Raw genomic sequence first — 17,259 nt, forward strand, 5'->3', positions numbered from 1 at the left:
GGTTATAAGCTAAGAGATGATCACTGTTTGATATGAGAGAAAGCAGAAGTATTTTCTCAGACCCAAGACATAAACCAGGGAGTCACCTGCCATGATTGGCAACGTTTTGTGGTAAAAATAGAGAACTCTAAAGGCACACAGGAACTGTGAATTACTAGAACTGCATCTCAGCTATTTATAAATACATTTCCATTTAGAATCGTTGCAGTGATGACTCTCAGAATATAAGCCAGGAAACATCTGGCAATGTTTAATACCACATACTATCTGTCTCCATTGTGGGCTGTATTAAAAGAAGTACTCTCCAGTTTATGGGAAGGAAGAATCCCACTTTACTGATCAGAAACCACTTCCCTGAAGTCATCCTCGGTGTACCCCAATGTTAAGTAATGGATAATAATGATGTAAAGAATTCTTTGACTGTATTCTTTAATTTCAGTTATTAGTCAAGTGTAAAGAAGATTTCAGGAACACCAGTTACATTCTTCTAAAGACTGTTGGAACTCATGGAAAAAATAATTTGATGTAAATTGTTTTGTTCTACCAGAAAGTAAAAATCATTTTAACAAGTCAATAACAAAAAAGCAAACAACCCAATCAAAATATACGCAGAAGACCAAAATAGACATTTCTTCAAAGAAGACATAAAGATGGCCTACAGGAGCATGAAAAGATGCTCAATAGCACTAATTATTAGAGAAATGCAATTGAGAACTACAATAAGGTATCACCTCACACTGTTAGAATGACCATCATCAAAAATTTTTCAAGAAATAAATGCTGGAGAATGTATGCAGAAAAGGAAACCCTCCTACACTGCTGGTGGGAATATAAATTGGTAGAGACACTATGGAGAACAGTACGTAGGTTCCTCAAAAAACTAAAAATAGAGGTTCCATATGATTCTGCAATCCCACTCCTGGGCATATAGCTGGAAAAAACTATAATTCAAAATGATACAAGCCCCCTGTGGAACCCTATACCAAGGGCTCAGGTGCAAGGCCTTGTACCAAGGGAACAGATGCAGCGTGCTGTACCAAGATCATCTAGCAAGCCCCATAGCAACCATTGCCAATGAGCTAATCCCTCCTCCCCACCGCTCCAATCTAAATCTGCCAGCTCCTTGACCTTACATTACGTAAAAATGTCCCACCCTACTATTCACCCTATAGCAGGCTAACCAATCACCTGATGCTATCCTTCCAGTAGGAATTTTCTTTACCTTGAGGCTATAAAACTTGGTTACTAGCCCACAAAGGGATTCCCTGGTAGCTCAGACACTAAAGCAATACAGAAAACCTGGGTTCAATCCATGGATTGGGAAGATTCCCTGGAGAAAGGAAAGGCAACACTGTTCAATATTCTTGCCTGGAGAATCCCATGGACAGAGGAGCCTGGCAGGCTACATTCCACGGGGTGGCAAAGAGTTAGACATGACAGAGCGACTAACACAGCCTTGGCTCATGTCTGAGCCATCCCAGTGCTCTAACAATCAGCATTCCCTGGTCTGTCAGGAGGTGGGACCTCTGAGCTTGCAGCACCCTCATGATCTCTGTTCTTTGTTCCTAATAAATTAACTCCTGTCTGAAATACTCTGTGCCTGGACCATGACACACCTCAATGTTCATTGCAGAACTGTTTACAATAGCGAAAATATGGAAAAACCCTAAATATCCATGACAGATGAACTGATTAAGATATGGTGTGTACACACACATACACACAATGGGTTTCCCTGGTGGTTCAGCACTAATGAATCCTCCTGCCAATACAGGAGACATGAGTTTGATCTCTGTATCAGACAGATCGCCTGGAGAAGGAAATGGCAACCCACTTCAGTGTTCTTGCCTGGGAAATCCCATGGAGAGAGGAGCCTGGCAGGCTACAGTTCATGGGGTTGCAAAGAGTTGGGCAAAACTTAGCAACTAAACAACAATAACATATATACAATGGAATATTACTCAGCCATAAAAAAGAATGAAATAATCTCATTGGCAGAAACATGGATGGACCTAGAAATTATTGTAACAAGTGAAACAAGTCAGGCAGAGAAAGACAAATAACATGTGATATCACTTACATGTGAAGTCTAAAATATGACACAAATGTATCTATCAAACAGAAGTAGACTCACAGACAAAGAACAAGCTGGTGGTTGCCAGCGGGGAGGGGAGGTGGGGGAAGGATGGAATAGGAGTTTGGCATTAGTAGATGCAACTATTATATAAAGGATGGATAAAGAGTAAGGTCCTACTGTATAACACAGGGAACTATATTCAATATCCTGTGATAAACCAGAATGGAAAAGAATATGAAAAAGAAAGTGCATATACATATAAGTGAATCACTTCACTATACAGTAGAAATGAACAACAATGTAAAGCAACTAGATGTGAACAAATTTTAAAAAAATATTAGCTTACTAGATGTATGATCCAGTGACACAACATACTTCCTATTTATGTTACTAACTCTGGGATAGCATGGTAGATCGTCAAGGCCCAATTTACCTAAGGATTTCTGAATAAAATTTATGGGTGATTTTTAAAGTCTCCAGATATTAGAAATACAATGTAGAATGAAAGAGGGAAATTGCATAAAGCCTGTCTTCTATAAAGAAACAATGCTCCTCTTCCCAACATAATGCAGGGAAAGGAAAACAGGTGTGCAGGACATAGAACCACCATTTTGAGGAGCTTGTAGGCCAACTTCCTGAGAATTTCATTCATTCATTATTTTAGCATCAACAAAGAGGAAGACAATGAAGATGAAAAACAGGAAGATAATGGGCTAGAAACTCTGAGTACAAAGAATATGAAGTACTTACTAGAGGTGTGGCCCACTGGAGAAGGGAATGGCAAACCACTTCAGTATTCTTGCCTTGAGTACCTCATGAACAGTATGAAAAGGCAAAAAGATGGGACACTGAAAGATGAACTCCCCAGGTGAGTAGGTACCCAATATGCTACTGGAGATCAGTGGAGAAATAACTCCAGAAAGAATGAAGGGATGGAGCCAAAGCAAAAACAATACCCAGTTGTGAATGGGGCAGGTGATAGAAGTAAGATTCAATGCTATAAAGAGCAATATTGCATAGGAACCTGGAATGTTAGGTCCATGAATCAAGGCAAACTGGAAGTGGTCAAACAGGAGATGACAAGAGTGAACATCGACATTCTAGCAATCAGTGAACTAAGATGGACTGGAATGGGTGAATCGAACTCAGATGACCATTATATCTACTACTGTGGGCAGGAATCCCTTAGAGGAAATGGAGTAGCCATCACAGTCAACAAGGGAGTTCAAACTGCAGTAGTTGGATGCAATCTCAAAAACAACAGAATGATCTCTGTCCGTTTCCAAGGCAAACCAGTCAATATCACGGTAATTCAAGTCTATGCCCCGAACAGTAATGCTGAAGAAGCTGAAGTTGGACAGTTCTATGAAGACCTACAAGACCTTCTAGAACTAACACCCAAAAAAGATGTCCTTTTCATTATAGGGGACTGGAATACAAAAGTAGGAAGTCAAGAAACACCTGGAGTAACAGGCAAATTTGGCCTTGGAGTACAGAATGAAGCAGGGCAAAGGCTAACAGAGTTCTGCCAAGAGAACACACTGGTCATAGCAAACACCCTCTTCCAACAACAAAAGAGAAGACTCTACACATGGACATCACTAGATGGTCGACACCAAAATCAGATTGATTATATTCTTTGCAGCCAAAGATGGAGAAGCTCTATACATTCAGCAAAAACAAGACCAGGAGCTGACTGTGGGTCAGATCATGAACTCCTTATTGCCAAATTCAGACTTAAATTGAAGAAAGTGGAGAAAACCACTAGACCATTCAGGTATGACCTAAATCAAATCCCTTATGACTACACAGTGGAAGTGAGAAATAGATTTAAGGGACCAGACCTGATACACAGAGTGCCTGATGAACTATGGATGGAGGTTTGTGACATTGTACAGAAGACAGGAATCAAGACCATCCCAAAGAAAAAGAAATGCAAAAAAGCAAAATGGGAGTCTGAGGAGGCCTTACAAATAGCTGTGAAAAGACGGGAAGAGAAAAGCAAAGGAGAAAAGGAAAGATATTCCCATCTGAATGCAGAGTTCCAAATAGCAAGGAGAGAGAAGAAAGCGTTCCTTAACGATCAATGCAAAGAAATAGAGGAAAACAATAGAATGGGAAAGACTAGAGATCTCTTCAAGAAAATTAGAGATAGCAAGGGAACATTTCATGCAAAGATGGGCTCAATAAAGGACAGAAATCGTACAGACCTAACAGAAGCAGAATATTAAGAAGAGGTGACAAGAATACACAGAAGAACTGTACAAAAAAGATCTTCACAACCCAGATAATCACGATGGTGTGATCACTCACCTAGAGCCAGATATCCTGGAATGTGAAGTCAAGTGGGCCTTAGGAAGCATCACTATGAACAAAGCTAGTGGAAGTGATGGAATTCCAGTTGAGCTATCTCAAATCCTGAAAGATGACACTGTGGAAGTGCTGCACTCAATATGCCAGCAAATATGGAAAAATCAGCAGTGGCCACAGGACTGGAAAAGTTCAGTTTTCATTCCAATTCCAAAGAAAGGCAATGCCAAAGAATGCTCAAACTACCGCACAATTGCACTCATCTCACACACTAGTAAAGTAATGCTTAAAATTCTCCAAACCAGGCTTCAGCAATACGTGAACCGTGAACTTTCAGATGTTCAAGCTGGTTTTAGAAAAGGCAGAGGAACCAGAGATCAAATTGCCAACATATCCACTGGATCATTGAAAAAGCAAGAAAGCTCCAGAAAAACATCATTTCTGCTTTATTGACTTTGCCAAAGCCTTTGACTGTATGGATCACAATAAACTGTGGAAAATTCTGAAAGAGATGGGCATACCAGACCACCTGACCTGCCCCTAGAGAAACCTGTATGCAGGTCAGGAAGTAACAGTTGGAACTGGACATGGAACAACAGGCTGGTTCCAAATAGGAAAAGGAGTACGTCAAGGCTGTATATTGTCACCCTGCTTATTTAACTTATATGCAGAGTACATCATGAGAAATGCTAGGCTGGAAGAAACACAAGCTGGAATCAAGATTGCCGGGAGAAATATCAATAACCTCAGATATGCAGATGATACCATCCTTATGGCAGAAAGTGAAGAAGAACTAAAGAGCCTCTTGATGAAAGTGAAAGGGGCGAGTGGAAAACTTGGTGTAAAGCTCAACATTCAGAAAACTAAGATCATGGCATCCGGTCCCATCACTTCATGGCTGATAAATGGGGAAACAGTGGAAACAGTGCCTGACTTTATTTTTCTGGGCTCCAAAATCACTGCTGATGGTGACTGCAGCTGTGAAATTAAAAGACGCTTACTCCTTGGAAGGAAAGTTATGGCCAACCTAGACAGCATATTAAAAAGTAGAAACATTACTTTGCCAACAAAGGTCCGTCTAGTCAAAGCTATGGTTTTTCCAGTAGTCATGTATGGATGTGAGAGTTGGACTGTGAAGAAAGCTGAGTGCTAAAGAATTGATGCTTTTGAACTGTGGTATTTGAGAAGACTCTTCAGAGTCCCTTGGACTGTAAGGCAATCCAACCAGTCCATCCTAAAGGAGATCAGTCCTGGGTGTTCATTGGAGGGACTGATGTTGAAGCTGAAACTCGAATATTTTGGCCACCTCATGCGAAGAGTTGACTCATTGGAAAAGACCCTGATTTGGGGAAAGATTGAGGGCAGGAGGAGAAGTGGACGACAGAGGATGAGATGGTTTGATGGCATCATCGACTAGATGGACATGGGTTTGGGTAAACTCTGGGAGTTGGTGATGGACAGGGAGGCCTGGTGTGCTGCGGTTCATGGTGTCGCAAAGAGTTGGACACGACTGAGTGACTGAACTAGAGGTGAAACTTCTGGAATGATGGAGTGCGGGCCATGGCAAATCCCCTGCCTAGTAAACCTATTTATCCAGTAGAAATTACAGAATTAAAAAAAAATCTATTAAAGTCTCTGGAAATTTTCCTAAAACTATATAGCATAGGACAGACATTTATTAAAGAAAATCTATTGCATCATGGTAAGAACTGTGTGAATCTATGGCATCTGAGCTACAGCCTGGTCCATTAGTCACCCGTTCCCAGTTCTGTCTCACATGCAGTCTACCAGGGATGTAAAGGAAAGACTGTCGCGGGTCTCTCTCACTCCAGCTCCCAGTCTGGGGTTATATTTTCATCCCAGGAGGGTCAGACTGCTGGTTTTTCTCACTCCTCTCATTCCCAAAGTGCAAAGCTTCTATTCTGAATGGGCAGAAGAGAGGAATGGTCTCTGTTCTCACATCCAGTCTTCCCTCATAAGGTGATACTCTACCTCAGGTGCTAGAAACCAGAAAGCCTGGCGCCAGGCTAGTGATGGAGTGGAGGTCTGGAGGGACAAGCAGAGAAGACCAGAGCCGATGCTTCCATCTCCCAGTGCCCAATGTTATAAGGAGGTTGTTGCTTTGGAAAAGTGGGGCCTCACCCTCAGTTCCAGTACAGTGGCAACAGGTATTCTTCCAGGTATAAAGGTGACATTTATTGGACAAAATCCCCTTAGCTCTGAGAGGACAGATGGACATTATTTGAATCAGTGAGTGGAGAACTCATGCCAGAGAGTGTTGTTGACAACAACAGGGATCTTATTGGACTAGAGACGTAGTTCAGATATAAATTGTCAGAACAGTCAGAAGTTTAATAGTGATGACCAGGGAAGCTGAGCATGATGAAAAGCCCTCCAAGGATCATAGCCAGTCCTAGTGTTTTTAAAGGCTGTGCATATGCATTATGTTGCATCCACAAAAGCAATTAGAGCAGAACATGAAGCACAGCGACACAGACCCATTAATATAGGGCAGAAGTCTTACTAGCACAAGAGGCTTCAACAAACCTGTGAAAAAACACCGACTACCTAACGAGCTACTTCAACTAGGTGTGACTCCAAAGAAAGGCTTAAAAATAATATCATAATCATCTGAGTGGTCTGGAAGACTGTACACATGCCTAAAGTTGCACTCTGTCTAGAGTTATCAGAGGAAAACTTCAAACCCACTAGGACCCAGCTGAATGTGGGACAAAAATGTAAATTCCCTGAACTTTGATAGTAGCCTTCAAACCAAACAAACATCCCATGGGAAAGATTAAAAATCTAACAGGCTAAGGTCCTTGCCTGGAGAATCCCATGGAATGAGGAGCCTGGTGGGCCACAGTCCAGAGGGTTGCAAAGAGTCGGACTTTGGGACTTAGCATGCATGCACACAAGGGTTCTTAAACATAGCCTTTGACAAAAAGTGCTTTATGACAGCATAAAGTAACTCTGGGTAGCCAATAATTTAAAAGATAAAAACAAAGGGAAAAATAACTTAGAGGCTCTAACAATGAGGAGGAAATATACTTTGCAGAAATAGCTGAGTCAAGCCACTAAACAAGTAAGTGAAAAACAACCATAGTCACCTCTGAAGAGAGGTCAAAATCCAGAGTTGCTACAATAAACTATCTAAATGTCTAGCTCAAAAAAAAACCTATGAAACATACAAAGAAACAGCAAAGTGTGACATACGCAGGGGAAATAAGCTAGCAATAGAAACTGTCTATAAAGGGTCTGTGATGATGGATTTATTAGATAAAAATTTCAAAGCTGCTTGTTAAGTATGTTAAAAAAAATAAAGGAACCCATAAGAATTAAAGAAACGTATGATGACGCTGTTTCATTCAAAAAAGAATATAACTAAAGATACAGACTTTTTCAAAAGAACAAATGGAACATCTTAAGTTGAAACATATCATAATTGATATTAAGAATTCATTAGAGGGTTCAACAGTAGTTTGAACTGGCAGAAAAAAGAATCAATGATATAAAATACAGATTGATAGAGATAATGCAATCTCAAGAAAAGAGGGGAAAAAAAGAAGAAAATGAAAACAGAGGCAGGGAAATATAGGAAACCATTAATCACACCAAGATACACATAATGGGAGCCCTTGAAGAAAAGGAAGACAAAATGACAAAAAAAAAAAAATTTGAAACATAAGAGCTGGGAAAGAAATAGTAATTTACAAATCCAAGAAGTTCAATAAACTTCAGGAGCTATAATGCAAAGAGTTCATCATAGGCAAAATGTTGAACATCAAAGAGAGAATTCTGAATGTAGCAAGAAAAAAAAACAAACTAATTTGAGGGAAACCCATAAGGTTAACGGATGACATCAGAAGTAATAGAGTTCAGTGATGTTCGCAAGATGGCAGACTAAGAGGGCTCAATGCCCATCTCACCTCATCAAAACAATAAAAACAATGACTAAAAAACTGATAAAACTAGCTCTGGGAGACTTTCTGAGTGAAAGAAGAAAGCTGCAAAAAACTTGTAGAAGACAAAAAAACAGGATCCATTGCATTGAAAGGCATAGGAAGCATTTTTTTCTTTCATCAGCTAATCCTCCATTCCATCAAAACTCAGCATCAAGAGGAATCTCCTTAGCTGCAACCATGCATGGGTAAAAGAGAACAAGAGGACTCCAGGGACTCTTGTCACCACTGCAGATACCTGCAGTTTTTGTCACTGAGGACCCCTACAGGTGAAGGTTGACGGTGCAGTTTGGACTCCATACTACCCTCCTCCATCAAAATGACACCCCAGATTAAAATGAAAGAAAAAAAAAAAACACATGATCCCTGCCCTAGATACAGAAAAGCACTTGATAAAGTTCAACATGAATGCATGATTAACTCTTAACAAAACAGAAATAGAAGGAATTTACCTCAACACAATAAAGTCCCTATATGAAAAGCAGACAGCCAATATCATAAGCAATGAGGGAAAACTCAAAGCTTTCCCTCTAATATCCAGTAGAAGACAAAGATGTCCACTCTGACCACTTTTATTCAACAAAGTAGTGGAAATTCTAGCAAGAGTAATTACACAGGAAGAAATAAAAGGCATCTAAATTAGAAAGGAAGAAGTAAAGTGACCTGTTTGCTGATGACATGATCATACATGCAGAAAACCCTAAGGAATCAATAAAAAATGTTTTAAAATGAATGAATTCAGTGAAGTTACAGGAAACAAAAATCAATCACACTTGTGTACAGTAATAATGAACTATCTAAAAAGGAAATTGAGAAAACAATCCCATTCACAAGAGCAACAAAAAGGCTAAATAAAAGACAGAAAAATAATCAAAAATGTAAAAGTTTTCAACACTGAAAATTAAAAAAAACTTTGATGCAGGAAATTTAAGAAGATACAGATAAATGGGATGACATCCTGTGTTCATGAATTGAAACATGTGATATTGTTAACATGTACATACCACCCAAAGAGATTTGGGCACATGAACTTCTGTTTGGTAACAAAATGAGTTAATTACATCTACAGTAAATGGTGCTGAACCTGGGCCTTAGCAATCCTTAGCAAATGATACTTTTCTAACTATTTAGAAAAGCCTGAAAATCAAACTGCATAATCAAATAGTTTATAATCAAGAGTTTTATACTCATGCAATCTATTTTGAGCTACCTCCTTTCTCCTGGAAGTTCTGTGCAGATGCGTAGAAAAATGGAGAAATGGACAACAAAAAACTTGGTACTTTCAGTGAAACTAGGAGACAGAGAAAACTCACAGACTCAGTTGCAGATAGATTACATCAAAGGTGAAGCCGCACAGGAAGGAGGTAACTATGAGAGGACTGAGGGGGCGGGCAGAGGGCTTCAGAGAGCTCTGGGATCTCTGACATCTCCAGCCAATAGCTGCTTCTCAAAGGAGGGCCTCCCACGTGAGCAGGAACTGCAGGAGTATAACTGAGACTGAGAACCTCCAGAGCACTGGGGAAGGACAGACAAGTTCAGAAAGCCAAGTTGAGAAAGAGTTCGGGAGCCCAGAGGAGGCAGAGAGCAGAACAGGCCAGCAAGAAACAGTGTCTGAGAGTGCGTGATGGTGGAAGAAAGGGCCGAGGAGGGAACCAGGAAATCCAGGGCCAACAGAAGTAGTTCATTTGACTCAGGCTGGGCTCAGAGTGTCAGAGTGGGGCTGGCTACAGAGTTGGTCATATTGTAAGATGCATACTGTAGTGACAGAGGAGGAGGGTGTGAGCTGTGAGCTGGAAATGATATCCTGGAACATCCTTGTATTCCTCACACCATGTCCGTACTAGAAGTCCAGGAAAATCCATCTCATTTAAATGAAAGCAACAGGAAAGGAGTAAGCTCTGCCCACACAGAAAGGTACTAGGGAATAAAGTGGGAATGACAGTAACAATAATTCCTATAGATGATAGGAAAGCTCATCTAAAAATGGTTATGATGAAGTAGATAAAAATTGGACTCCTCTGTCCATGGAATTCTCCAGCCAAGAATACTAGAGTGGGTAGCCATTCCCTTCTCCAGGGGATCTTCTTGACTCAGGGATCGAATCTTGGTCTCCTATATTGCACGCAGATTCTTTACCATCTGAGACACCAGAGAAGCCCATAATTTAACATCACAACAACAACAAAAAGTTTTTAGAGAAAAGAAAATAGAAAACAAAAACAAATGCTTCAAAAAGCAACTATAGTTATACAGGAATATCACGGAAATACAAATGTAAGAACTTAAAACAAAAGGTGGTCAGGGAATAGGAAGTGATGGCCTAAAAATAGGGTGATATGAAATGTGAATCAACAGAATTTAGGAAACAAATTTAAAAAAATATGTTAAATGAAGACGAAAGTACAAGGAACACAGAATAACCACTACAGAAAGCACAGTAAATGACAGAGAAGAAATAAATGAAGATCAAAGTTTAAAGCTTATGGAAACATAAATTTAAAAAAAGTGATTTAAAACATTAAAAGCAAGTCTCCTTATAGAAATGGCTGATTATACACCTGAGGATAAAAACGTGGAAAGTGAGCCTAGAATATCTGTTCATACTAGAAAACCAGGAGATTATTAAATAATATTTGAATCATGAGCACCAGTGAGAGAAGACTTATACCTTGCCAGCAATGAGACATTTAGAGTATGGATAAGAAGTGCAAAGAATGGAAAACATAAATAAGTTTTTTAACATCTTTAAATCCATTTGTACCCCCCCCCCTTTGTCTCTCTCTCACATACCCCATTATGCCCACTGATCGACTTTAAGGAATGCAAAAGTTTTAGAAAATAAATAAAAGGAAAGAATTAGGCACTTATCTTGCCATTCCAGGACTTAACTAACTGTAACTTCAGGTACTTCTTTATAAAAACATTCTAGCTAAATAAATTTTTAAAAAAGGCTGCAATATCATCAATTTGCAACAATTATTGAAATAATGGAGCAAAGCAATGCCTACCAATGGCTGTTACTTTAACAGAGAGAGCATCAGTAACACAGTGCCTTCTAATGAAAGTACACTATGCCACTTACCAAGCAGCTTTGTTAAAAATGCATATCAGAATCTAATGAAAATTGTAGATCTAATCAACAGTGTCAGATATGCAGATGACACCACACTTATGGCAGAAAGTGAAGAACTAAAGAGCTTGTTGATGAAAGTGAAAGAGGAGAGTGAAAGAGTTGGCTTAAAACTCAACATTCAGAAAACTAAGATCATGGCATCTGGTTCCATCACTTCATGGCACATAGATGGGGAAACAATGGAAACAGTGACAGACTTTTTATTTTTGGCTCCAAAATCACTGCAGATGGTGACAGCAGGCATGAAATTAAAACACGCTTGCTCCTTGGAATAAAAGCTATGACCAACCTAGACAGCATATTAAAACGCAGAGATATTACTTTGCCAACAAAGGTCCATCTAGTCAAAGCTATGGTTTTTCCAGTAGTCATGTATGCATGTAAGAGTTGGACTATAAAGAAAACTGAGTGCTGAAGAATTGATGCTTTTGAACTGTGGTGCTGGAGAAAACTCATGAGAGTCCCTTACACTGAAAGAAGATCCAACCAGTCCACCTTAAAGGAAATCAGTCCCGAATATTCATTGGAAGGACCACTGCTAAAGCTGAAACTCCAATACTTTGGCCATCTGATGCGAAGAACTGACTCATGGGAAAAGACCCTGATGTTGGGAAAGATTGAGAGCAGGAGGAGAAAGAGATGACAGAGGATGATGGTTGGATGGCATCACTGACTCAATGCACATGAGTTTCGGTAAGTTCCAGGAGTTGGGGATGGAGAGGGAAGCCTGGCGTGCTGCAGTCCATGGGGTTGCAAAGAGTCTGACACAACTGAGCAACTGAACTGAACTGAACTGAACTGAATCAACAATCTACATAAAATACGAGAGACAGGGGAGCATGTTAAACTGAACTACAGGATTCAATTAGCAAAATCCAGATTGTGTGAAACAGTATAGAAGAAACCATTCCATTTGGGTTTTTTTGTTTTTCAAAAAAATAAAGGAAAGAGAAGCATTTTACCAATAAAAAGAATCAAAGGACATAATCTATTGCAACATACAGGCTTTATTTGGAAGATAATTCAAACAAATGATAACAAAATATGTACAAGCTGGGGAAATGTAAACACTAACCAGCTATTGGATAATATTAAGCTGTATTTACTACATAGAGGTGATACTGATATTTCTATTTTTTAAAGAGTCTTTTTCATTTAGAGATACATTCAGAAATATCTACAAATGGAGTAATATGATGACTGGGACCTACTTCAAAATAATCAAAAGGGTATGATGGAGAATGGTTTGGATGTTTGTTAAGAAAGTGTGTAAGTTTATCGATGAAACAATATTGATGTCTATTATTTTTTTCTCTATCTTATTTTTATGATTTCTAATATTTCTAGACTTGCTAATAAAAGGAATGCTCCTGAATGACATTTTTGAGAAATTTTCTTTAGATTAAGGAAATTCCCTTTCCATCTATGTTTTTATCACAAAATTGTGCTGAGCTTTGTAGACATGTTACTGTTTTCCTCTTTGAAGCCACTGATATGATTTTTGTAGATGTATATGTCTTTTATGTTTTCCAAAGTAGAGATTTCTGAAATTCTATTTGAATCCAATGCAAAAAAACCCTCACAAAACTATAAAAAATCATTCAGACAAAAGTTTGAAAATGCACATAATTTGACTCCTCAAAGAAGCTCAAAGGAATCCAACAAAACACATATTCAAATCTGTTACTTCAGAAAATGCTCCTGAAATAAAGGAAGATTTGAATCTACATTTGAATGCCAACACTGTGTACCTGATGAAAATGATCCAGGATAGTAAATCTCAAGACATATCCTGGTAAAATCACTGAATTTTTAAGAGGAAGAAATAATTCTATGGTCATCCAGGTAAAAGTGCAAAGGTACAAGAAACTGAGTTTGTATTAGATCTTTTTCAATAGCACCATTAAATGACAGAAGACACTGAAGTAGGAATGCAAGAAATTTCTTAAGAGGAAAAAAAAAGTTTGAGCCAATGATCTTGTATCTAAGCAAGCTGTCCTTCAAGAGTTTAAAACATTCAGTAAGCAGGCTGCTATCATTTCATGTGCCTTTCCTGAGGAATAACCTAGAGAATAACCTAAACGTAGCTTTAGTCAACTAGTAATGATCAGGTAAACTTATGGCAAAAAGACTGCTGATGAACATATGTAACTGTACATTTAAGATAAAATAATGGCTTGAAACAGCATGCCAGAGTAAGATTTAAATACGCTATGTTCTGAAATTATATGTAATACAAATAACAAAAAAAATGAGATAGAAAGGAGGAGAAAGACAGGAAGTAGAATAAGCTTACAGATGACCTCATGCATATGAGCTATAAATCACATACGCTGTTAGGCTGAAAACTCAAATGAGGTATCTGTAACCTCAGGAGAATCATAGGATTCTACAGAAGAACATCTGCAAGTAACTAATATATTAAAGGAATCAATTGCAGGCATTCACCAATGTTGTTTCTGAAGTATATATATTTTAAGCAGTAATTTTTAAGTAAAAAAAAAAAAAAAATCACAGGGAGAAATCTGGAAAATCATGAGTTAGTATGGCTTTTCCACTAATCATGTGATTTTAATAAGGAACCAATTCTTCAACCGTCAAGAAGTGATTCATTAGGTGAAGAAAGGGGTGTATTTTTGCTCTTTTGGTCTGATTTGAAGAAAAAAGCAGGTGTTTTCAACCCATCAGCCCTGAGTTAAAATCTCATCTCTTCCACTTATTATCTGACTTGGGAAAGTAGCTTAAAATGGCAGAGGCTTATTCTTGGTATGCACAATGGAAAGATGGACATTATCTGCTAGATGCCCACGTAGGGTCTATTTTCCTCTCTTCTTTACTAACATAACCATGATGTTATCCAGGCAACATGTTTAGCTAAAGTACTTGCTTCTTCAGCCTCCCTTGCCATGAGAGGTGCCCTTTCACACATTTCTAGTCAATCACTACTATAAAATAATCTTTCCTTATTACCTTAGTTTCATACCAAAGAAAAAGGGAAATTATTTTAAAGCAACATCTATTATCTTCTTTCTTGTTCTCTAGGCTTGATCTGGAGCTTTATGGCTTGAGGACATATTCACTAAGGTTTCTAAGTTGTTTTCCAAAACTACTGCAGCATCTGCGACAAGATGGTCTACCTTGGAGTAATACGGATCTCCACAGTTATTGCAGTGTAAATCGGAAGTGGCTTTTCACTCTCATGATTAGCCATATCCAAACAAACCTCAAGAGAAATGTCACTGAGCTTTCTAACTCATTGCCCAAAGAACCTCTCACCTCCCCTGTCATCAGCATTAAACGTTCCCAACAGGTATGGAAATGGCAAGTTCCTTTAGAACACCACTTATTATCCATGCCATCATGTCTGTGCTCTGGGAGGCTAACCTCAACTCAACAGATTATTATCAGCTGGGTCCCTTTGAGCTCTCCTTCTGGTTGGGTTTAGGAAAAGGAAGACAGCAACAGGAGACCAGGATACACATGCTTTCATCCTCCTGTCTCTTGGGGCAGAATTTTATACTGGCTCCTTTCTTATCCCAAGGACTTGAGTTTCCATTGAGTGATTCTCACCTGCACCTATCAGTTCTCTTGGGGTTCCAGCGGCTGACTCCCCATGTCCCTTCACACTTAGCTGCTATTTCTGATCCATGGTGCTAACACTGGGATCCTTCAGAAACCCCTATCAATACCCCTTAACTCTGCCTTTCACTCAACTTCAATCACCCCTTTCTGAGTGTGGCATTTGCTACATGCCACAAAACTGATGTATCCACAGCTCTACATGGCATGGTTCTTAGCCCATAAATAGTGCTTAACAGGTGCTTCTTGCTATTTTTGTTTTTATATGGACAAAGTGGTTAATACATCTAAATTCGGTTTTGTCCAATTTCAAGCCAGGGTTTTTTTTCATCTCCATGGTATTTCCGGCACTAGAGAATTTCTAGTTATTGTCAGCCTTTATAAAACTTCAGCTTAAGGAGTACAATGTGATGATTAGAGGGGTCAATGTCTATGGATGTGTTTCTAAAAGTTCAAAGCCTGGAATCGAAAAACAGTTTAAAATGGGAAAAAAAAAAAGCGGAGACAAATAGCAATGAGTAAAACATGTGGGGCTGCAGGAGAGAGAGCCGAGTAAGTGAAGGCAGTTATGGCTTGGAGAGTTCAGAGAGCCTGGGGAGTCCGGGCTGTGCCTAAGTGACTGGCACCCACTGTGAGTGGGAGGTACGGGGCGACTGAGGTGCAGTTGTCTTGCCCCTTGATGGGAGGGCTGACGGGCGAGGAGGCCAGAGAGGGCATAATAAATGTCAGGTAATATAGGCTGCGTGGGCTCTTTCCATTGAGTGTAAGTGAATCAGAAAGAAGTTCTGAGTTGGCCTTCTCATTATGGGCCCTGGGGCAAAAACCAGGCTGTGGGCCAGGTTTGGAGTCCAGAAGCTCTGAGGATAAGTGGAGACAGTTTGAACTGGCCTGTGGGCTCTACTTCTGTGGAAACCCCTGTCTTCTTCTCAGCCCCAAAATCCACAACTCTGTGGGAGAGACTTTCACAGGCAATGATTTTGTAACAACAACAAAACTCTATTATTTTGAGACAGGCACAGGCGACTGTCTTTGCCCAAATAACTGTTTATTTTAATCAAATGAATGAAATGTGGTGAGACAGCTGCACAGAGTAAAGTGAAAGTGGTAAAATCATGGTATATTTTTCCCTCTGTCAAACATTTTATGAGTCATGTGAGCCCGGCTAAATGACAAATGCGTTCTCTTGCTCGAGAAGACCATGAACATCACACATTTTGAACAGGAGCACAAGCTGTAGAGCAAGATATGCCACAGTGAGGGTGGTGACATTACGGAAATAGAAAGTAGCAGTTCCATGAGTGGGCCCGTCGTCCTAGTGAGACAGGATGGCCCTTCTCTCTGTCCTGCCCACTCCTAGATTTTCCCTCACTTTCCACTGCTCTTGTCAAGCTCAGCTCCTCAGTCAGGGCTGAGATGTTCTATTACTGAACCAATTTCAGAACAGCAGCATAACTATCTACGTGCTAAAACGCTGCTTGAGTGTGTGGCCGATGGGAGCTGATCAACACCCCACACTTCTCTGTTTCCAGAGTCTCAGGGGAGGCGGGAAAAGGATGCTATTTCCTCGGGGAGGAGGATAAAGGTGGACGTGTCACCAAGTCCAGCTCTGAGCGAGGTGAAGTCCGGGGAAGGACCATTCTAGGACTGAGCCGAGACCCATCTCTGAGGAGCCCCGGGGTCAGGAAGTTCTCTCATCCTACGTGCAGTGATATTTGCTGACGCGTTTCTCACCTTCAGGCAATTGAGGGAACAGTCAGCCAGACAGTACCTGAAAGCTCGCTGTGAGATGCCTCCTGCCAACATAAGGCCCAGCTATGGTTTTATTTCTCTCTGTTTGGATAACATGACTCGTTCTTACTGCCTTCACTGAATTAGACTCCAAAGAAACGGCAAGTTTGGAAGAACACACACTGAAAAATCAACATTCCCAAATCATCTTGAGATCACCACAGCAACAGGGACATATTTCTAAAGAGCCAGAAAGAACAGCGGCGAGTGGAGGAGAGATGTGCTCTTGCCAGATTGTGGCATCACCTCACAGGAACACAGAGGTGTGAGGAAGTGAGCGGACGTGAGTCGCCACTACAACATGATGTATCTCTTTAAAATATCAAATGTCCAGCACAAAATGGCCCCCATCACAGCCACGGATCTTTCAGTAACTTCCATTTATTCCTATTTCCCTCCTCTGTTCACTT

The sequence above is a fragment of the Giraffa tippelskirchi genome, chromosome X (genome assembly GCF_054371585.1).
Source record: "Giraffa tippelskirchi isolate mGirTip1 chromosome X, T2T-mGirTip1v1.2.pri, whole genome shotgun sequence".
In the NCBI taxonomy this organism is placed as follows: domain Eukaryota; kingdom Metazoa; phylum Chordata; class Mammalia; order Artiodactyla; family Giraffidae; genus Giraffa; species Giraffa tippelskirchi.